We start from the raw sequence: 24,214 nt of genomic DNA, 5'->3' as shown, positions 1-24,214 counted from the left end.
TATAATGACATCAATAACTTGTACATATGTGGGTACACATACCCACTCTGGTTACAGCTCAGGTTCATACAAAAGAAGGGCATTTTGAACCTCTGCTAGGTGTAAATCACGTGTTTGAGCATCCTGGGGTGGAAGATGATGGTAGATATTGTCCTGATCTCCAAGGAACATACTGTAAATATGGGACAGAGTGATGACGACCTTCCTAAATGTTCTAGGAGAGAGTTGTATTGTGGTTGAGAATGTTGTTACAGGCCTGTTTCACAAATAGAAGTGTACATATGTATTTATACCAACTTTTAAAATTAAGTTGATAATTTGATTCCTTTTTATTCGGAAGAATACTTTGGAGACATAATTTTAGCCAAAGAACTTTTCTTTTAGTATTCGTAATGCTTCTTAAAATCAATAGTCAACTTAGTGGCCACTAAAGATTCTGCAAACCACGTGTCCCTCCAATATGTTTTCACTCTTGAGTTTCTATAACATCAAAATGACAATGATATTTATATCTCAGAATCATTGGCACAAATAATATTTGTTTGTCAACAGATTTGGGGATGTAGAGCGACTATAGGGGAAATTTTCATTCTGTGTGTGTGTGTGTGTATGTGTGTGTGTAGATAAGTGCTGTTCAGAAGCTCCTAAACAATAAGAATGCTCTTTACCGATGGTGACAAATATATGAGCATGGGTGTGGCTATTTATGAAGGATTTATACTGACTTTCCCCCCCAGATTTACTTGGTTTTTAGCAAAAGGGGACCTGATATCTAAGGGGGCACTAATGTTGGAGACTTGTAGCCCACATTTCAGTAAGTTTCACTTCTGTGGGGATAAAGATTACTTAAAAGGTTAAAAGAGAATCCCACTGTCTTTCTTCTCCACTCTTCCTTGGGGTCTGAATCCTGAACCACACTCTCTCCCCCCGCCACACCCACACCCACACCCACACCAAAATCCCCTTAATAACCCAGGTAGCAGTTTGTTTGTGAAACCTCATTTATTTTCAGTGGCTTTGATGTAGGTATAACAATTGATTCAGCAACTGTTTTAATTCATGAAATTTGACTCCCTGGAAAGCCCCAGTTCTCCCTTCTTCCTTAAAACATGCCCATAATGATGTTGACAATATACTGTGACAATTTAAAAAAATCACCTGATGTCAAGCTTCTTTAGGTTCCTGCCGTTCTTAGGATACTTAATATCTTAGAGATGCTGCTTTGATGATCTGCCTTTACTGCAGGCATCCCACCCAATGAAGTAACCATAAGAGTAATATCGTTAAATGACACTTTTACTTGTAGTTAAAATATTTGAAAAGAGGCAAAAAAATCTCACACATATATGGCTTAATATAACTTCTTTCCCTTTTAAATTCCCATCCATTTTTTATCTTTTGACTATCTCTGTTAGTTGCAAAGGTGCAAGAATGGATGATTGGACTCAACAGGGATATGACAACTTTCTTTTATCATCACTATTTCTTCTTCCTTCCCACACAACCCAATAAGGTCTCCTAATCAAGAATTACCATTTGATTGGTTGAATTTTATTTACTTTGTCCTTGCTTTCCTATTTACTTTAGGTGTATTTATCATTCTTCAACTTCTTACTTTTCTTTTATTCCTCCTTTTCCTCCTCCTTCTCTGCTTCTCCATCTTTTCTGTTTCTTCCCTTTCCCCCTCCTCCTCATCTTTCTTCTCCTTCATCCTCTCCTTCCACTTTTTCTGCATCTTCCAGACACTTGTATTTGTTTCCATGAATGAGTTCATATAACCTTTATCACAACCCTATTATGAAAGTACTACTGTGACTCTATTTTAGGGATGGAAAAATTGAAGCTTTAGAAAGGCAAGAGACTTGCCCAAAATCATAAGCTAGAACTGGTTAAAACAGGATCTAAACTCTGGTTTATCTTTTGTCAGTTTCTAAACTGCTACTTATTCCATTCATTCATTCTTTCATTCATTATTCTTTCATTCCACAAATATATATTATATATTTAATGTGTAATTATTTTACAGGTACTGTGCTACTACTTAGACATATTAGTAAGGTATAATATCTATGCTCAGGAAAGTGTGTATAGTGTGAGTGTAATGGCATGACAAATAAAGAAATAACCGCAATATTCCATTTATGGTATGATCAATGATATGCTAGAGATAGTTATAAAGAGCCACTTATGTACTAATAAAGCTTCCTCAGGGAATCAAATAAGGATGTGCAGAGGTCATAAATGTTTCCCTGTATCTCGAACAATAAATCAAAGTTCACAAATGGAAAAGAAAGAAAAACTTTGAAAGTTATAAAAGAGCATCTTCCCTTTGGGAAATAGGAAGACATTCAAGTTGGCACAAAAAAAGGTACATTGTGGGATGATAAGCTATCTTAATCCTTTTGGGTTTCTGTAACAAAATATTATAGACTGAGTGGTTCACACAACAGAAATTTATTTCTAACAGTTTGGAAGGCTGGGAAGTCCAAGGTCAAGGTGTCTCCTTCCTGTTTCCTCATACGGCTGAAGGGGTGAGGGAGCTCTCTTAGAAACTAATCCCATTCGAAGGCTTCACCCTCAGGACTTAGATACCTACCCATGGCCTTAACTCCTGATACCATCACAAAGGAGCTTAGGATTTGAACTTGTATTTTGAGGGGACACAAACATTCATTCTTCAACATGGGAAAATGATGGTAGAAAGAGTTCAGGGCAGGGCGTGAAAGACTTACCATTCTATCCAGGAGAGGAATAAAGGCTTAAGGTCTCCTGATTTTTTTTAAAGGAGAAGTGTGTCTGTGCAATATTTCGTAAAGCAAATTTTATTTATACATATACTCAACAATTATTGATGATGCGCTTATTATTGGCAGACACCTTGGAAAACAGTAGATGAGTAGATTCTACATAGGAGTCACTCAGGAAATATCCTCTTTTGTGAGGAAAATAATACATGCCAAAAAACTGGGTAATAACATGTAAGGTGATCTAATATAAATTTCATGCACAGGGGCAGCGGAGACTTGTGACAGGAAGGAAGAAGACAAAAAAAATAAAAAGAAGAAAGAACCACAAAGATATTGGCTTTCAGAAGTTCACTCAACATTTGGTTCCTCTAAAAATAAAACTAAACACAGGGTTAGAAATTAGTTAAGAAATATTTGTTCTCAAGTAAAAAGAAAAAATTATGCTTAGGGGAAGTGCACCCATACTCGGAGGATAAATAGGACCTATGTTCTCTGGTCCTTCATTCCTCCAGGCTCCTGGCTGGAACTGACCCAGTGCCGTTCTCCCTTGAGGCAACGGAAGTCTCATTTTAAAAGATCCAACAAAGATTTATGTTGCCCATTTCCAGTCCTTAGACAGCACTCAGAGGCCAATGGGGATCCCATAAACGACGAAGAGAAAGATAGAATGATGTTAGACTGGGCTGAGCCTTCTACTGAGTATTGGTTTACTGCACTTGGAAAAGCCTCATAAATGCCCTGCTGGTATGGTCCTTAAACATAAATATCACAAAGTCCTTGGCTGGTTTTGTTTTTTTCATGTTTTTTTTTCCCTCAGTCTATTGTAGTATTCCAAGTCTTTGTCTCTAGCCTTTGACATTAGCCTCCGTAAAAATCAATGTTTTACTGCTAAACCACAGGTTCTTTACAGAGCCCCAAAGTGTAGCACCGCTATCCTTATTTATATAGCAAAGTTACTCCAAAGCTAGAGAGATTTGGATGCTGTTCTCAAAAAGCCAGGCATCTCCGGTCAGGTGTGAACAGGTAAAGAGAAAGCTGTCGTACAAACTTAATATCTTGCTTTCCTATTATGCATATACTAGTATATCTATATTTTAGTGAAGGACAACTTAAAGGATGGGCAGTTCCATTATGGATAGGTGACAGAAACACAGAGCCTTTTCCTATCATTTCTGCTTCTGTTCATAAGAGAAGAGTTAAAAGTTCCGGAAAGTAATAGTGAATGACCTGGATGTTGGCTGGCATCTCCTTAGGAAGCGAAGCGTTTTGAAAGCAAGGCGAAAACCAGTTCCCAGGGGTGGATGTGTCTGCGTGGGAGCAGACAGGTGAAGCTGGTCATCTCAGGAAACGCCATCACAGAGTAGCACTAGCAGTTGTTTGTCCCAATCTTCTTCATACCTGGGACTCACTGTCAGCCTTGATTAGGGTAGAAACTCCTTACAGGCTTGCTTATTAGCCCACTGCCGACTGTCCTGCCATAGCATTTTAATCATTAAATGCATATTTAAGAGTGATGGTATCATGGAAATATTACCCATTTGGAACAAAATCTAATCTCCTAGAAAGGACCAGAATGGAAATACGTCTATTTTTAGTATTTATATATCTATTTCTTACTTCCAAAAGAAATGGTACCTTCCTAACTTTAAAAGAACAAAGAGGAGATACTCACTAATATATCTCACATTTCACTTTGGATCATTACAAAGTTTTTGTTTTTTTCTATGGCAGTTGACCCGCAGTATTCAGGCTCAACATGGCTCCTTCTTTCTATCCTGGTTGTAGGAATCCCGTGCAGCTAGTCTTCAGCTGGTTCTCAATGGTGGTGGTTCTGTAATTTACTTGTAATTCTGATGTCTTCCTGGGAGGGAGTATCCCAGTGGTTACCTGCTCCACCCTCTTGACCAGAATTCAGTCATTTTGGATCTTTTTTGTTGTTGTTGCTAATCGTCACCTGAGGATATTTTTCCATTGATTTTTAAAGAGAGTGGAAGGGGGAGGGAGAGAGAGAGAGAAACATCAATGTGAGAGAGACACATTGATTGGTTGCCTTCTGCACACATCCCAACCAGGGCTGGGGATTGAGCCTGCAACCAAGGTAAGTGCCCTTGACCAGAATTGAACCTGGGACCCTTCAGTCCACAGGATTTATCCACTGAGCCAACCTGGCTAGGGCCATTTTGGATAATACTGAAAGCACATCGAGTCAGGTTCCCTTGCAGTGCATTGTTCCTTTAGTCCACCTCTGTGATGGGCGGTGTGGCATACCACTCTGACCTATGGAAGCTCACAGGCGATTATAATCTCACGGCCTCTGTTCAGATACTCAGTAGATAAGCAGAGTAATAGAGTGAACCTTGAACTGGAAGTATATAGTTTCTCTCTGTGTCTAACTCTACCATTGGGGCATCATGATTTCTGACCTCTCCTTTCAGGGAACCATGCTCTGAAGAAGTGAACTAATTTTCCACATGCGGATGAGATGATGACTAGATGATACACTTACATGAGCTGGTATCAGCTTCATCCAAGGGTTCTTGGGAAATTGTGTGGAACCGAAGCTTCAGGTTTTTCATAGTCACTGACAAATGCCAGAGAGATCTAGGCGATTCCCTCCGTTACTCTGACAGCCTCTCATGCTCATGTCAGAATAAAAAGAAAAATATTGTTATTGCAGCAAATTCATTTTTTCTGGAAGCAGCCAAATCACACGGTCCTCTGAGCCTTTGGTAAAGCAATAATAACAAGCCAGGCAGCCAGTCACTGCAGGGGACTCTGGACGGTGGATGAAAAATTTCAAAAAAAATTATGCAGACACACACACACACACACACACACACACAATTTTGGAACATAATTTAGGTAAAGGGCCGAAGGTAGTAATTTGTAGGTATATAAGAAAGAAAAAAAGAAAGCACAGGTCCATGTATTTCGGTATATACACAAAAGAGTGGGACAGGACACTTCTGATTAATTTAGTATAATTAACTTGATTCCTTAATTATCTGTGATAATTAGGTAAAAACCAAGCACACCAAAAACGCAGCTCATTTCGCTTCTCTGTAGATAAATGAATAAAACATCATTTTTTTTCTCTGCCTCTGAGCAAAGTATTTATTTCCCTACCTCTAAATTCTTCACTCTTCATTTGGTGACATAATTAAACTGATACATTTTTCAGGAGCTAAATATAGGCAACAAGCTGCAAAGACCTCCTTTTGTCACCTCTTATGGACCTATTTCTGTTCATCTATGATCAGTCAGGGTTTAAGATCATGCCAGTAGTTAATATTAGTAATAGGGACTTGAAACACTATTATGTTGAACTTTTTTCATTATTTTTTCTTCTTTTGTCGGTTCATTGTTTATATGCTATTTCTCTAGGAGGAGTTGTAATACTATAAAGGTAGGAATGAAAATCTTTATTTTCTTTGCCCTAATATATAGTCAAGGCTCAAAACTGATAAGTTCTGAAATGATTTCGAGTAGAAAAAAAAATTAATGAATTAATGTCATTAAGGCTTTTAAAGCTTTGAAAATATCACCAGGGAATTTTGCTGAATATATCTCTTTGTTCCAAAAAATTCATATGGTAACAGTAGGAGATTGAAAGTGAAATATTTTAAAAATATGAGTAAGAAAACATCAAGAGTATAGACCAGGAAGAGGTTTGTTGGTTGATTGAAAGGGAAGGAAGAAAGAGAGTCCAAGCAAAAGACTAATAAAACAGAATTGGATATCACCCATGTTTCCATTTCCTGACTTTCTTTAGGTTTAGGAGATACTTTTGCGGTACAGAATATTTACACCCATCTTCTTTTCTGTCTGTTCTCTCTAGAATGGCGTCCATACACAGCCAGTATTTATATTTTGGGTGAGGATAATAGTAAAGGATATGACTTAGACAATTTTTATGGAGTGGAATGAGGTCATTAAGGCTACTTACATTGATTCCAGTTCCTCTCCTTTCTTGGCCTATGGTACGAGTGCACATTCTTACTCCTTCTGGAATTTCAGCCATAAAAGAGGAATAAATGTGATGTGTATCACTTCCAGGAAGAAGCCTTAAGAGCTAGGGCATGCATGGTGTGCCATATTTCCTTCCCCTGCCACTTGGGTGGTGCTAGAAGCACATGTTGAGGTGGAGTGTCCTTCAACCTATGTCTCTGTTTAACTTTGGGATGCAAATTTCCCGTCAGTCATTTCTTTACACAACATGCAGGATGAGCAAAAAATGCATTTTCATGGCATTCACCCACTGAGTATTGGGGTTGTTTATGATTGCAGAAGAACCTAACTTAGCTGACTGATACATGGCATATATGATTCCCTGAACTGCTGCTTCACTACCGTGTAAGAAGTTGGTCCATATATGCACATCTGGGATGGTTCTGAGTTTCTGCTTCTACTGAAGAAAAAGATACAATTTACATATCTGGCTAAGGAGCTGAGGGCAGTGTAGGCATCTTTTCATCGACTCAGTAGGAAAGGACATAAGCAGTTTCTTTGAATAGAACATACCTGCTTGCTTTGCAGCTTCATTCACCTATTTGCTTTTGTCTCACCCCCCCCCCCCTCCCCCAATTAGAGTTGGCGTGGAGAACAGAGACACCTGCCTGGGTCACACTTAAAGATGTAGCAAGGGTTTAAAGTTAGATGAGATGCCAGGGACCATTGCCTCACCTTAGTAGGTTCTCAGCTATTGTTTTTACTATTCTAAGAGCTTGGGTATCAAGATTATCCTCTGAGATCTTGAACTGGAGTCCATGTATGAAAAAATACTTATGCTCTTGGAGCTTTTCATATGATTTCATGTCTCCAAAAATGATTTTTCAAATGTTATTTTTTGTTTGTTTGTTTGTTTGCTTTTCAAGCGTAGCTCTTTCCTGAGATGCTCTTACTCCTTTCTCTCTGCGATCAGAACATGATATATGAGCAGCTGGGGTGGGGGTAGAACAGAAAGCAGAGCACATTTCCATCTGATGTAGTGTTGCTTATGGACATACGCAGGACTAGGCTTTAATCCCTGTAATTGCTCAGGGGAAAATGATTAATATTTGTAATATTGGGAGTGGGTAGAAAAGGAGTGTAAAGCACACTATATAAATCATGGAACCAATTTAGTAGATATGTGGGCGGGGGGGGGGGGGGGGGAGTGAGGGTAAATTCACCAAGAGTGGTAGGTGTTTTCATTATTTTTCTTTCATCTATTTTCAGAGTTAAACAGGAGGAGTAGACACAATTGAATCTCTTTATTTTCTATTTATTTTCCTATTCAAATTGTTGGTGCTAACGTTTCTTCCAAGTTAACCTTATGATAACTCTTAACACATATTTTTCATGACTAATAGGTGAAAAATAGCTTATTCAGGATGTGTTTCCTTTGTCAGTGAGATATTACAACAGGGGTACCCCAGTATGCTTCCCAAATCAAGAATACATCACTACGGTGTTTCTATAACTATCAATAATATCTGAGCATTTAAAGGCAAATTTTACCGGATTTAGGGAAATGGCTATCTGTAACTAAAGTTCCTTATCCATGGACAATGGAAACAAAAGAAAAGCCATAGATTTCAGAAATATAGCACAAAGGGAAATCTGTTTATTTCAACTCAGGAACATAACAAAGATATTTATTAGCATTCCTTCTGTGCAATAAGGAATCATGGTCTAAAATAAAGCAATACATTTGAAAAAAAGGCATAAGGATTATAATAGTTCTTATCCAATATGATTAGCTACTAGAAAAAAAAATTTGGCCATGGCTGGTGTAGCTCAGTTGGTTGAGCGTTGTCCCACGCACTGAAAGGTCACAAGTTTGATTCCTGGTCAGGGTACATATCCAGGTTGTGGGTTCTATCACCAATCAGGATGTGTACAGGAGGCAGTGAGTGGACATTTCTCTCTCACCTATCTCTCTCTCTCTCTCTCCCTCCCTCCCTCCCTCCCTCCCTCTCCCTTACCCTTCTTCTCTCTCTCAAAAAAAAAAATCAGAGACTAATGATACTGTTGAAATTTATAAAAATTCAGAAAGGTTTCTAGGTGAATGCTCAGCAACAACAAAAAGCCATTAGCATTTTTATACTACTACAATAAAAAGTGAGAAAATAGATGTATAATGTATCTGGGAATATATAGCAAAGTAAGTACTAACTGACAAAATATACCATGTTCATGGATAGTAATACTCAACCATGTACTAAAAGTCAAACTCACAGGCTCAGAAGTAGAACAATGTTTACCAGGGGCATGGAGTGGGGAAATTGGGGAGAAGTTGATCAAAGCTTACAAACTTTTAGTTATACGATGAATAAGTTCTGGGAATCTAATATATAGCATAGTGACTATAGTTAGTACTGTATTTTGCACTTGAAATGTACTAAGAGAAATTTTAAGTGTTCTTACTACAAAAATAAAAATAATAACTGTGACATGATGAATGTGTTAATTAATTTGATGGTGGTAATCATTTCACAGTGTATATGTATATTAAATCATAATGTTATACACCTTAGAAATCACTTTTGCAATCCAGATATATGTGATTATTCCTTGTCAATCATGCTTCAAGAAAGCTAGAGGGACATACAGTGAATGAACTAGAGATACATATATATCAATATGGGTTAAGCCCCTAAACATAATATGGTTAAAAAAGAAAGCAGAAGTTTGCATACTTTTTTACAGCATTAGAACACAAAGCAATATTATATGTATTCATTTTCTGTGCTATCATCAAAGGGGTAGTAGAACAAAATCCTAGCGCATGGATGGACCTGGGTATTATTGATATTCTAAGTGAAATAAGCCAGTCAGAGAAAGACAGATGCTATATGACTTCACTTATATGTGGAATGTAATGAACTAAATAAACTGATGAACAAAATAGAAACAGAGGCATGGATACATGGAACAGACTGACAGCTGTCAGAGGGGAGTGGCTTGGGGGGACTAGTTGAAAGAAGGCAAATGGATCAGACAAAAAACGTGTGTGTGTGTGTGTGTGTGTGTGTATGTGTGTGTGTGTGTGTGTGTGTGTGTGTGTATATATGAACATATATATATATATATATATATATGAGCATATATATACATATCACAGACAACAGTATGGTAATAGCCAGATGGAAGAGGGGAGAGGGGTAGGTGGAGGTGGGCAAAGGAGGGGGAAAAAGGGGATGGAAAGAGACTTTGCTTGGGGCAGTGGGCACATGATGCTGTGTGCAGATGATGTTTTATTGAATTGTACACTTGAAACCTGTATGGTTTTGCAAACTGTCACCCCAATAAATGCAATTAATAATAATTAAAAAACAAAAGGGCAATGAATTCCAGAATTGCTCAAAAGATTGCATCAAAAGATGTGACTATGGGTTTCAGTCTAGGCAGGGAGTTAAAAAAAAAAGAAAGCCAGTATCTAAGAAAGATACGTTGGTCTGAGCAAAATGAGATGATCCTGGACTTAAGGTTACAACACGATCAGACTGCAGGTTAAGCAGTTGTATCAGGTTTGGAGACTAGAATAGTGAAAGGGGGAGCGGGGTGTCTACATTATCATCTGAAAAAAAAAACACCTTCAAATTTGTGATCTAACATAGATGTAAGATAACTTTTGACAAAATGCCTCTTAAAGGTGAGGTGAATGATATTGTGTGGGCATTACCAAAGCATTGTAGGGGTGCCTTTAAGGACTGTTGGCACATTTCTTCCATGTTTCTTAATGCATACCCACTAAGATTTTATTCATCCTCTCAAACCCTTCTTCGGCTGCCATCTTTTCACTTTCCATCTGTCTTCACCATAGTTTATTTTGAAGAGATGTCCTCTTATAACCTATAGCAAAGCCTTTTTCAAGTGGGCAAGTTATAGAGAATGTGTACAGAATTTAAATAAAACCTCTTGGAATTTTGCCCATTAGTTTGAAGTGGCTGGTGTAATATCTCACAGAGGCAGAAACTGGACTAGAATCAAGGTCTTCCAGATTCTAGACAAGGTCTTTCTGATGGTTCCTGTTGTCCTTTTAAAGAAAGGAGCCGCCCGATCCTGTAACAATTGAGTAAAAGAGAGGAAGCTGGGAAGACACTAAGCCTGTAATTCACTGAAAGTTTCCTTGGATGGAGCTAGAAGTCCTGTTGTGGTCCTTTTTTAGATAGTGCTTGAAAGGAATTCTCCTACACATGGCCAGCAAATGAAGGTACATTTCCTGTTGGTCCAGGAGGGCATTCTGGGTGGAAAGGACACCATTAACTGATGGTTTATTGCTTCGGGGAAATATTTGGACATCCTGTTTGCTTGATCAGCAGTTAAACCCCAGGTTGCTGTCTTGACCTCGGTTCACCCAGAAGATTATTTCTATAAACTTGAAAACTGAAACCAAGTAAGATCACATACACAAAAGAAGTTCAAGGGGAAAAAAGTCGAAGCTTTTGTTTGTCTCTAGGGTGCGAAATGCTGGCCAAAGACTAGGCTACTGTTCCCTGGCTGGAAACAAGGTGATTTGCATTTCTCCTGGGTTTCAGCTCCTGATTAACTATGTAAATAACATTACTTAACAAAGCCTCCTTTTCCCCTTGGATTTTGACCTTCTGCACTCTGTACTAGTGTTTGTGGGGATTAAATTATGCACGTTAAATATCAGAAGTTTGGAAACGATGTGAAGTCCTAGTGGAATAGGTCAAGTTTTCAAGTATAAGTCATCTAAAGTAAATATAGCTTTATTAACAATGATGTCTCCCAATTGCTGCTCATAGTTATCCTCCTGCTTGATAAATAACATTATGAAAACTTCAGAGGCTAATTCCCCGCAGCTCACCCAGCACATAAATATGAATGATCAGAGCTGTGAGCCGCACATTCGTCCGTCTCGCGTGGTGCAGTCGGGTTGGTCTCCAGCCCCCCTACCTGAGGGCCTTATGTGAAATAAGGATCACTTTTCTTGGTGGAAAGCTTTATAACCTCGAACAGGTTCTCTTTTTTGTTTGTTTGTTATGCTTTGTTTTTTCAAGCACCATTGCAAGTCAGTTAGTGATAGTATTAATTTTTCTTCAGAAACTAAGTCTTAGAAATTTGGCCAGAAATAACCACTACTCTGACTTTTATAGCACGCAATCCCTTGTATCTTTATTGTGCTAAAAGTCAGAATTGTGGTTATTTATGGAGATGGTGAAGCTGTGATTGGGATAAGGGGCCTACCGAAGCATCCTGGAGTGGCTGTTTGCAAGGCTCTTGAGCATATGATAACTCATCCAGTTTTGTGCCTTTCATGTGATTTTCCATATTTGCCTTTCACTGTAAAATGAAAAAGTAAAATCAAACTGAAAAGGGAAAAGGAAGGAACTGGGCCACCATCGTTCAAAGCTAGTAAGTGCAGGTCTGGTGTTGGACCCAAGTGTTTGGACTCCAAGGTTAGTGCTTTCCTCATGAAATCAGTGCAGGGGCTGAGTCTGATGGCCATGACCAGTTTTCCTCCCTGCAGTATTCTCCGGGCCCAGCCAAAGCTAAAACTCCATCCCATTGCTGTACCTACCATTCGCTGATAGACAGAAGTTGGGGACACCGTGCTCCCAGGAATTTGTGACTTGAGACAAAGAACATTATCATTTTCAGGGCTATTCATGGAAGGTTCTAAAAAAAGGAAGATTTAAAAAAAAATTTTTTAATCAGTCAAGTCTAAACAAACACAAAAGAGCAGAATTTTATAAAGGAGCCATAAATGCAATGTTAGTGAACATCTGCCAACATTTTCCATGGGTGTCAAAGAAAACAAAATGAGAAAAAAATAATAACAACAATGTAATAGTGAAGCAAAAAAAAACCCCTCAAAACCCAACAACAGTATTAATATATCAGAGTTGGCCCACCAAAAAAGAAAATAAGAAAGCAGCAAAGAAACTACTGAGCTTTAGGGTCCCTAGGTTTCTTTTACTCCAGTAAAGCTTGGCTAAAATAACACAAACCCTATAGCTTACTAATTTTTCAGGCCAATATTTGGGTATAATTTGTGTGCTTTATAGGCCTGGAAAACCCACGAGAGGCCACAAATTGCTGACGTAACTGTCTTTGAATTTAACAAAGCCCATTACCATGTCAGTGAGGAGGATGGGGGAAGCTCAAGGGGGTAGGTTTTCCCAGCACCCAGAGGGGTTTTTCACTGCAGCTACTGAAATAATAAACTCCCTTGATTTTTGGCACTGACCAGAGGAGTTTTAACAGTTCACTTCTAATCGCAGATAATTCTTTTTTTCATTATGTCATTTTAGATGCTGTCATTACAGACATAGCAAATGTTGCTATGTTACCGAAAACCATAAACTGTACACATGATATCAGAACTCACAAAAGGGAAACTCTGTAGTTTGTGGTTTAAAGGTAGGTGTGTGTGCGTGTGTGTGTGTGTGTGTGTGTGTGTGTGTGTGTGTGTTTCAGTCTGCCCTTCATTCATTCTTGAAGAGGCTCTATGGTGTCTGGAATCTGAACTGAACTTTCTGTCCTCTCTTGTTTTGATGGAAAGAAATTAAGAGCTTGCTCATTATCTTTCCACTAAACTTTAGTATAAATCCTGGAGTAGGAAAATCTTCAGCAACCACATTTCATACAGGTCCCAGCAACAGAGATAAAGGACTGTGTAGTGTGTCAAGACAGGGAAGTGAAAAATGCTGTGTAATGTTTTGTCTTAGACAAGGCTACTGCTTTTGATTTTATTCTTAAAGTGAGATAAACTTCACTTAGTGATTTCTGGGGGATTTTTATCCTGAGAGAATATGCTTACTTTAGTTTCAACAGGCAAAAGTGGATCATTACCATTAGACAAAAGTCTGTCTCTCTCTGTCTCTGTCTCTCTCTTTTCTTTCTCTGCTTGAATTGTTTGTTTGTTTTGACGACATTTGTTAGGGAGTTCGCATGTAATTTTCAATATTTTTTGAAATAATTTAAACTCATAGAAACATTTCAAGAAAAGCAATTCCTGTATACCATTTTTTACTCAAAGACATCTGTTGTTGACATTTTGCCACAGATACTTTATTTCTATCCTCTAATTTTATTTTTTAAAATATTTGAAAGTGAGTTAATAAATTCTGCTCCTTTACCTCTAAATTTTTAAGAATAAGGACAATTTCATACATTAAAGAATGCAAACCAAACTCAAATTTAAAAAAAAATCAGTGACACTGTTATCTCCATAGCCATATACATGTCCTCTGCAATCCTTGTAAAATCCCTGGTAACATTTGCTCCTCCTGGATCCAATCCAGGATCATACATTTCAACCTGTTCTTACAAATTCCTTCTTTCTATTTCTGCCACATAAACCTCAAATGCCCCAGCTCTTCAGCGGTTCTCATCCTTTGCACTGTCTTGCTTTCTTAGGCAGATGGAATAGATGCTGGAGCTCCTTAATTTTCCTTGTGTGTCTGCTCTCTGCCCCAATCAATACATCTGCTTGTCTGTCTCATTCTTCTACATAGTAGATAACCTAATTTATCCCAGTGTAAGAGTGAGCTAATGTTTTATAGCTTTCATTCTACATAGATAAGATATGCATATAACTGAAAGTTTCCATAGTGACACAGATCTAAACTCCACGGGATGATTCCCATGGTGGGCATTTGAGACCCCATCGCAGGCAGTGGGGCTACGGTGGAGTCTGTGGACATTGGTGCCCTCTGAATCCATCCTACATAATTGGCAGGTTTGACCCCTTCACTCCCACCATTGCCATTGGCAACAGTTTCTATTAAGTTCTCATACATACAGGTGGGAGCTGACTCCATTTCTACAGAGAGGCAATAATACTTTTCCAATCAACTTTTTTCTGAGCATATCATCGATCCACCACAGACAACTGATTTCACTTTACCTTAGTAACCTCGTCTGTAAAATGAGAGAGTGAGAACAGATAATACCAAACGTCCCTTCCCAGTATTTTCTTGAAGACAGTCTAATCAGCGCATTCCTCATGAAGTTCAAGTTAGCTCATCCAAGTGTTCTGTAGGAAGCCCTTTGATACCATTGGGGTCCTATGAGCACTTTTGCAAAACCATTTCTTGCTCTCTTGCATCAGGAAATAGCGTTCTGCCCAGCATCAAAGGCACCTGAACCTCTGAAAGGGGCTGAGAATGTGAGGTCTCAAAGCTCAAAGCTCTGAGGGATGTGAACGTGGCCAAATGTGTTATCTCCTCTTTTCTGTTCTGTCGCCAGCTGCTGGGGTTAGTTCAGTTTTACCATTTAAAGGTTTTTGCGGGAGGCTAGACTATTTCTAAAAGATTGCATTGCTTGAGAGCTCATGCTATTGCATGCCGTATAAACCAATTCCCACCTCTATTATATAAGTATGTGATTTTTACCCCTACAAAAATTCTATGTAGATATTACAGGCTCTATATTGGCTCATAATAGGCTATGGTGGTGGTCTGCTGGAAACTGCTCTGGGTGGAATTTGGGGGAGAGAAATTGTCATCGCTGGGCTGTGGAATTCATAGAGGAGGTGCAAGCTGCTGCCCAGCCCCCCTGGCTGGGGTGGACCATCTTGCCCATTTACTGTACGGCGTCATAGGATCGAGTCGTGATTCTTTCTTCTTTCTCTGAGAGTATAAAACAGCCTCTCTTGGAGATGGAAAGGCAGGGAAGTGCAAATGACCAGAAACTTATCCATGAAAATAGCCTGCAAAGGTCGGAAGTGGTTGGGACAAGCTAAGGAAGTAAGGAACCGTGTCCTTCAGCTCCGATGATGGTTAAGAATTAACTGTCTGTGGGGGTATACTGTGTGCCCTAATAAGCAGTAAAAAAAAATGTGCCTGTCTGCAAGAATCATTTTATAAATATGAATGCAGCTCAAAAAATGGGGATCCATTTTAAGGGTGACCTTTTCTTTGTAAGTGCGTAGTTTAACTACAGCCCTGAAGCATTGATTAGTTAAAACTCTCTGCTTAGGTGTTCCCACACTTGGGAACCAGATTACACTTTGTAATCAGAAGCAGCATCTGATGTGGGCCATTGTTGAGGCTGAGAAACAGGCTGGGGGCTGGTTAGCTGAAGGAGCGTCTGCGTGTTGAGAAGAATACAGTTAAATGTGGTTTGTCCCCGCGGCCAGGTAGCACTAGGTCCGAAATCTTGACCTGCTTTGGGAGTGACGTTGCCATCATTTTGGGAGTATGAGAAAGGAGTTTGAAATAGTCAAGGTATTGATGAAATCTATCCTTTATTTGAAGGAAATTTTATGGACTGAATTGTATCCCCATGAATCCATATGTTGAAGCCCTACCCTGCGATGTGTCTAAATTTGGTGGTTTTTTTTTATGAGGTACTTGGGGTTAAATGGGATCATAAGTGTGGGTCCTAATCCAGTGGGATTAGTGGTCTTATAAAGAGGAGGAGAGTTCTCTTTCTCCGTGAACATATCAAGGAGGGGCCCTGTGAGGACACAAGGAGAGACAACCCCAAGCGGGAGGTCTCACCAGATGCCAACCCTGCAGACACCTTGACCTCAGACCTCTCAGTCTCAGAACTGGGAGAGAAGACATTGCTATTGTGTAAGCCACCCAGTGTATGGTGGCTAATTATAGAAATTCCAGCTGACCATGACAAAGCGGCTCAGGGGGCTAAGATGGCATACTTAGAGATAAAACAAAGTTATGTGATTGTAGCGACCTCTTAATTCTGTAAAAAGCATGTGTTTGCTTGAGTCAAGCTCCAGGACAGGACCAGAAGAATTAGGGTGTCACTTTGGAACCAATTAATTAAAATTATATCGAGTTTTATCCCATTTATTATGGCCATCTAGTTAAGAGAAAAAAATACTTCCTTCAGTTAAGAATAGAAGAAATACAAATATCTGCTTTAAACCAGAAGGTGAAAGTCCCTACCATCACAAGTCCGGGGTTATTAGATATATCCTCTCCTAGGCACAGACATCCTGAACTTCCAAGAAAATGATTGAACATCTAGCCTCTGGAGATGTTTAGCTTCATAAACATAACATGTAACATGTTTGGGGAGGTTGTATGTTTGTGGAAGCGACAAAAAGCAAAGGTGAGCCTTCATTTAAAGAGTTTTATAGGATGGGCCAATTAAAATGAAAAGCAAAGATAGGAGAAATCCTGACTGCCAAATTTCAAAAAATCTACATTAAAAAATGCACACATACTAAGGAAATCAGGGTTCGAGATTTACTTTGCAAAATCATCTTTTTTTCCTCCCTTGAATGGCTTCAGAAATTTTTTTTTTAATTTAGTGCAGGGACTATATATACAGTAACACCAAGCTTTTAACAGCTGTATTTTCCCCCTTTTGCTGTCGTAATTATGGTCTCATTAGGATTCCAATAAAAAGTCAAGAAAAACCTCTTTTTTTTTTTTAAGGAAAACAGAAGTACCCACAGTGTCTTTCTCCACCAACATGCTATGCTTTTAAAATATTTGCATTTGAAATTCCTCACTGCAAATATTCTCAAACCAAAGGTAAATATAACACTTAGATTACTCCCAGAAGAACATTCCTTCTGCTATTAATACCCTGAATTCAAATCAGAATTTTTGCAAGTCTGTATAATTTTACTGTATGTACTTTATCCTGCAGTTTGGCAGGCTGAACTGTGAGGAAACTCGATGCATCAGCGATGAATAAAAGGTGGCATCTCTCGCCTGGCGAATACTTTTTTTTTTGGTGGTGGTGGTGGTGCTGGTGGGGATTTCCATTTTATAAAATAGTCTATTTGTGATATTGGGTTCACATGGGTGGAATTCTGTTCATCAAGAACAAAGACGGGCAGGTCTCCCCGCCAAGAAACCAGGAGGCCCATTCATATCCCACCTTCCAATAGACCATTAGACTAAATTATGAAAAACAAAGGTATGTTGTCCGCTTCCCTCTATTTTTTATGCCCTTTCTCGACTCATTGGTGTAGCCCCGTCCCTTTGTCGCAAGGTCCACTGCCAGGTAATATATCCTGGAGGTTTCCGCCCTTCCCTCTCCGGACTCTGCGCCTTGCACCCTGAAGGTTTCCTTTTCCAGTCATAGGTTGTTTGCTTGTTGACGCATTCCCTGGACGCCAGTGTGTTTTTCTAGGAATTACACACAGAATTCATCCAAGCGAAGACATTGCAGGTGTTATTTTGAAAGAGGCTTATAATACCTCCACCAAAAATAGTGGAGAAGAGGGTCATTTCAGGCCTCATCGCAAAGAGGAAAGTGGAGCACTTGCTACTTCCTTGGTGGTGCCATGTGCTCCCTGTGAACAAGGCTACCCTTGAAACATACACACAGCGAAAGGCTGGCTCTGTAAGAGGATGTAGTAGCAATGAGCACACTGGTAGCACCTCCCAGGGCAGTGGCCATCGGGAACATGGGAACAGGAGTGAGGTGGTGGAACCTATGGGCGTGAATGGAAGTGAAGAAGGGCAGTCCTTATAAGGGACTCATCGTTTTTGAGAAAAGTTGGCCAAAAGGGACAGGAGTAAGAAGGGGAGGGGGAGGTTTTTTCCTATAGTTTCTTTAACAATGGATGCTTTTTGAGTGGGTTGAACTATCAAAGGGAAGGAGAAATGGAAGATCATACTTGAGGAGAAATAATAGAATGGGATTCCGGTGGAGAAAGGAAGAGGCAAGAGCGGGAGATCACTGGAGAATTACCTTACTCAGCAAGAGGGCGCCTTCCCCAGAGAGAGAGAGGCAGGAGGCCCCTGGGTATAAACATGAGATGGGTATAAACATGAGATGCTGAGTCAACATGTAGACCTTAAAGAGACTTTACCTAACAGGTTGGTTTTTCTGAATGTGGGTTAGTTTAGCCTGGAGCAGGAGGAAGGAATTTGAAAGAACTACCCTTTTATAAAATAATTAGAGGCCCAGTGCATGAAATTCATGCATGGGTGGGGTCCCTAGGCCTGGCAGCAATCAGGGCCTATGGGGCTGTCTTGCCCAGTCCTGATCTAGGCCGGGCTGGATGGGGGGAGGGACTGGGGGAGGTTGGCTGGCCATGGGAGGTTGGCTGTGGAAGTGCACTGACCACCAGGTGGCAGCTCCTGTGTTGAGCAACTGCCTCCTGATGGTTAGTGCACGTCATAGCGACTGGTTGACTGGTTGTTCTGGTTGTTCAGTCGTAATGGTCGCTTAGGTTTTTATATATATCGATTTTTGGAGACTGGAAATATTTGAAATAATCATTGGAGGAACTGGGGAAGAATAAGTTTCTTGGAATATATTTCCACGAATGGGATTCCTGAGTCAAATATAAGGTGTTTTATGTTTTTTTAAAAAATTAGCATTGCCAGTGTTGCTTCCCAAAAAAGGTTCACCATTTGTACTGACTCCAGCATTAGAATGAGATGGAATTATCTGAGCCAGTCCAGCATGACTTATCTGTCTCTTCTTTCTCTCCAATATCCTTTCTGTTATCCCTGCTCACTGGTGGCCCCCCAAGAACCAGCAGTGAATGAGGGTTCCTTTTTCTCCCCATCCTCTTTAATAGTTATTTTTTGTCTTATTGGTAATATCTATTCTGACAGGAGTGACTTTAATTTTTCTTATACTCTTTAGCACTTCTGAAACTCATTGAAATTTTTATTTAAAATATTTTAAAACCAGCAGTTACGTTATTTTTAATATGACTGCCTTTACCATTCATCAATTTGATGTCTCATTATATAATACATTTAGTTTCAGAACTATATTATAGTTGCCGACATAAAATTATAGCTGGATATCTATTGTTAATATTGTTTCCGGGTACTTTAGGATGTTTCATTTAATACTGTTATGAATGAAATATTTTATCCATTCTACTTAATGCTTATTGACCAGGATTTACATAAGATACTCATCTTAGTTACTGAATCCATTAATGATTCTAATATGTTTTCAGTAGATCCTCTTGGAATTTCTAATAAAGCCAATATATCATCTGAAAATAATGACATCTTTTTTTTATTTTTTTCTTTGCCATATGTATGACTTGCATTTATATTTTACATAGTATGTATTGCCAAGGACTTCCAAAATAAGTATTAAATAATACTACTTGGATTTTGGGAAATTACCTGTCCTACTGAGTTTATATAGTTATATGCATTGTGATGCTATTTATTGGCTTGTGAGAAATTTCTATCTTGTTAAATAGTATCCTCACATTTTTCTTTTTAAGAGTTTCCATCAAGAATAAATATAAAATATGATCCAATAGCTTTTCATCTCCTCTTTGGATAATTATGGGTTTGTGGTTGTTGATATTTGACCAATTAATGGGATGTGTTATATTAGCAGGTTTCATAATGTTAAACAATCCTGTCATTCCTTAGTTATGTTTTTCACTCTTGAACTAGTTATTTTGGCATGATTTCTAAACAGATTGAGTGTAAACATAGATGTAGGGAGAGTGAAATATTTAGCAATGTTTCTTCTTTTGACTGCCCAGAGCTGTGAGCATATGCAAAGGAGGACAAGAGCAGAGGTTACAGAACTAGCTAGTCAATTTGATTGGTAGTTAGCCTGTATTTCTTAAGAGCATGTTTGGCCTAAATTCTTAGGCTAATTATTTTAACTTACCTTGTGTTGATATATCCTTAGGGTTTACATTAATAAGATAAAGGCAACTAGTGAGACCTGGAAGGCAATTCTGATTCACCATGTTGTTTACTAGACAAAAGTGACATTTGGCATGTTTAACAGAATAAAAATGTCTAAAATCACAATGTTATACAAAGACACAGCCCATTGAGAAATGGACCATTGATCTGCCCTGCAAGAGGGGTTATACACATTCTAGATGTGACTGAGTTTACAAGTGTGTTATAATGTGACTAATATCAACTGTTTTTATTTATAATCTTGAATAATTATTTTGACTAATCAGTGTAAATTATCTTTAAACTAATTAAAATTGAAATATAAAAAAGAAAACAAATCTCACCCAAACACACAGATAACTACTCTTTACATGATTTTGTTTCTCTTTTTTCCTATTGAGATCACACTGTACATAAAGTTCTAGTATTTCTAGACTTTTCACATCATACTCGCTAAAATGGCCAATCATATAACAATATCTAAAAGTGTCAAATCAACATGCTGTTCGCCTTAAATTTATATAATGTTACATGTTAAATATATTTTTAAAATTTGTTTTGATTGATTTTAGAGAGAGAGGATGGGAGAGGGAGAGAGAGCTAGAAACATCCAGGAAGAATAAACATCCAGCTGCCTTCACCACACCCTGCACCAGGGATTGAGCCCTAAACCAGGGCATGTGCCCTGACTGGGAATTGAACTGGTAACCTTTTGGTTCATAGGTCAACACTCAACCACTGAGCCATGCCGGTCAAGCTAGAAGCAGCAGATTTTAAACTGAATCTGGAAGGACAGGTATGCTTTTTCCAGATGAAGGATAGAGGAGTATTTCTTCCAAAGGAAATCATATCAATAGATAATAAAAGGCATAGGAATTCTGGTCATATAAGAGAATCTATGCTGATTATTCAGTCAAGATAAGATTCAAAGTATCCGTGCAGAGGCAGAAAACTTGAAGGTAGTTTGGAGAAAGAGTCCATCAAGTCCTGTTGTAACCATAGAGAATTGGTCAGAAACTGCAAGGGGGAGAAAGAGAGAGCACCATTGATTTGTTCCACTTATTGATGCGTTATTGATTGCTTCTTGTGTGTGCCCTGCTGAAGATGGAACCCACAACCTTGGTGTATCAGGATAATGCTCTAACCAACTGAGCTATCTGGCCAGGGCCAGGGTCAGGGCCAGGACAGTCTATATTCTTAATTTTTTTAAGAATTTGGAAATCTCCTCTAAGTCAAGACATTTGGACCTGAATTAGCAAAATGGAATTATTAGATATACATATCTGGGTGTTTGAAACATGAAATTAATGTGATGATAATTGACAGAACAAAATTATTTGGCCCCCACTGTTGAGCCTCATGTTTTCATCTGGAAAATTCTATTTTAAGTGACATTTAATTTTATGTACATGTCAGATTATCCATGAGAAAGAGAAATGCCTATTCCAGAGCCTCATGAAATGGAGAGACCTGAAGAAACTTCTGATTTCTAGCACCGATCTTCCTCACGGGAAACATTCTAGCAAATAACATATTTATGGCATTTTTATAAAGTGTAGTGTGTTTCCCTGAGCAATGAGATTTTCTGTAAAAGCAATTTATGTGGAAGACACGCATTTAGGGAAAGTTAAGTCATGTTTCTAAGGAGAACATGGTTAGCCGGGGTGGGTTGCATGTAGGTCTTCACTATATATATATACACACATACATATATATATATATATATATATATATATGATTTAATAATAATACTGCAGACAATGGGATCTTCAGGTGTCAGTTGCTCTAGTTGAGACCATTTGGTGTCTCTGAGATTTGTGCACAAAACCAGGGGTTCATGTTCTTGATTACACATTAGAATTTCCTGGGGGAATTTATAAACCACAAAACCCCAAACTACATTCCTTAGGTCTGACCCTCAGAGATAGCACTGGTCTTGGCAGCACAGGGATGGGGAGTCTTAGCTCCCCAGGTTGATCCTAATGAGTAGTGAGGGCACTGCACTAATCCACGTGATGAAGATTAGCTTCAGGGAGGGCGATCTGAAAGTGCCAACTCAGCTTTTCCAAAGTGACTGACCCAAGAACTCTCAGAGCTGTGTCCCCTACAGTTCTCCTTAGTGAGACCTGGCCACCTGCAGCTTACATTTGGCACTTGGTACTGGCTTGCATGGGGCAAGTCAGGTGAGGAGGAAGGGAACGGGCTGTTGGGACTTGCCCCTCCTCTCTTCTTTCTCTTTCTTTCTATAATGAAGCCCAGAGGTGGAAACTCTTAAGCATTCCTCTCCCCTGTTATAACTTGAGCAAATTCCTTCAGGAACAATGGCGTGGTAAATGCTCTTTCCTGGAGGTATCACAGGTGGTATCATAGTTCTCAGCAGTGGTAGGTTGTACAGAAAAGCTTCAGAGCCACCGGGTCAGTTATGGGTCACAGGAAATGTCAACAATGGCAGCCAAGGCGCAGGAGACAGAAGCTGTCCCTTCACACAGAGGGCTGACCTGAGACCTGGGCACCTGCTCCAGTTTCAGGGTGTGTAGGATTGTGGTGTCCCTATAGGAAGGGCTCAGTGTCTCCCCAGTGCCGTCAGTGACCAGTTGTTGGCCTCATTCTTACGAAACAAATGAGTCAAGCTCATATGGAGATGAACTGGGAGGTTCTGAAATGCAAGAGATGCGGATTAACAAACCAGGCTCAGAGTCCTGGGATTACCAAAGCTCCTGTTGACCCTGATGAGATCCCTGTTTGGGGGACAGTTGTCATGGTTTTCCAAGGAGAGCAGCACAAAAGCCTCTGCATGGTTCATTTTGTTTCTGAGGCAGCTCAGATTCAGTGCTAAGCAAAAGACGATTGTCGGGGCCAAGCTCATGGATAACAAAGCTTGAGTTGCCCCTAGGAAGTCTACAGAATGATCCGAGGTTTTAGGGGTGTAAATCTGACTTTAATTAGATTATAAGGCCTTCTTTTTTGCCTTGTTCAGCCCAAAGGCCCACTGATTTCCCCCTTTGATTTCGGCAGTGGAAGATTGGCCCAAGTCAAATACTTTCCATGGGAATATAATCATGTCTTGCAAATGGTTTTTCAAAAGTCGTCAGGCCCAACGATTCCATTTGTCTTGCAAAGTTCCCATGGAATAAAATCATATTCATTAATGCCTTTAAGCTATCTTCTCTTCCTCAGTTGCTTTTAAATCCTGTGATCCCTCTTCCATCCCACCATGTCACTTTGCTATAAAATAACACACACACAAATTCTGCCTGCAGACACGATGTTTTAACGGCTTGATTAGCCCCAGAAAGTAACCACCACAACAGATCCTTAGGGGGTGTGGAAAAGGAAATGTTGAATTCATTTAATTTGGTCAGCCTCCTCATTCCCATGAAGCCTATCTGATTGTTTAGTAGTCGACATTTTATGACATGGCTTACATGCTTTGCTTACATAACAAATATCAGTCACTCAAATCGTTACAGTTATTTTATCTTATGTCATTGAACATTTTAAAGTTTAAAAAAACATTGAAAACAGGACTGTTTGGGATTTTGGAGTTAGGGAATAGCATTGGGATTTCCTATCGGAGACTTCCTGGGAAGTGGTATGCAGCTGACATGGCCATGCCCCCTGCACGTTAGAACTGAGGCCTCCTGACTCACAAAAGCCTGAGGACACCGCCTGGGGTTCAGACATAACCCTTCTGAACCCCAATGTGCAACATTGGGCAATACACTTCAACTTCCTGAATCCAGTGCCTTTTTGATTGTCTAAGGCAGTAATGCCTACTCACCATTATTGTTGAGGAACCTCTTTATAAGTTACTGCAGCCAACTTTTGTTAACCATGTCTATTGTTCGGCACTGGACCATGCGCCTTATACCCAGTCAACTCGCTAATCCTCAGAGAACCCTAAGA

Source organism: Myotis yumanensis, unplaced genomic scaffold (assembly GCF_028538775.1).
Source record: "Myotis yumanensis isolate MYYU_CA2020_CCGP unplaced genomic scaffold, mMyoYum1.0.hap1 SCAF_16, whole genome shotgun sequence".
In the NCBI taxonomy this organism is placed as follows: Eukaryota; Metazoa; Chordata; class Mammalia; order Chiroptera; family Vespertilionidae; genus Myotis; species Myotis yumanensis.
This window is presented reverse-complemented; position numbering follows the sequence as displayed.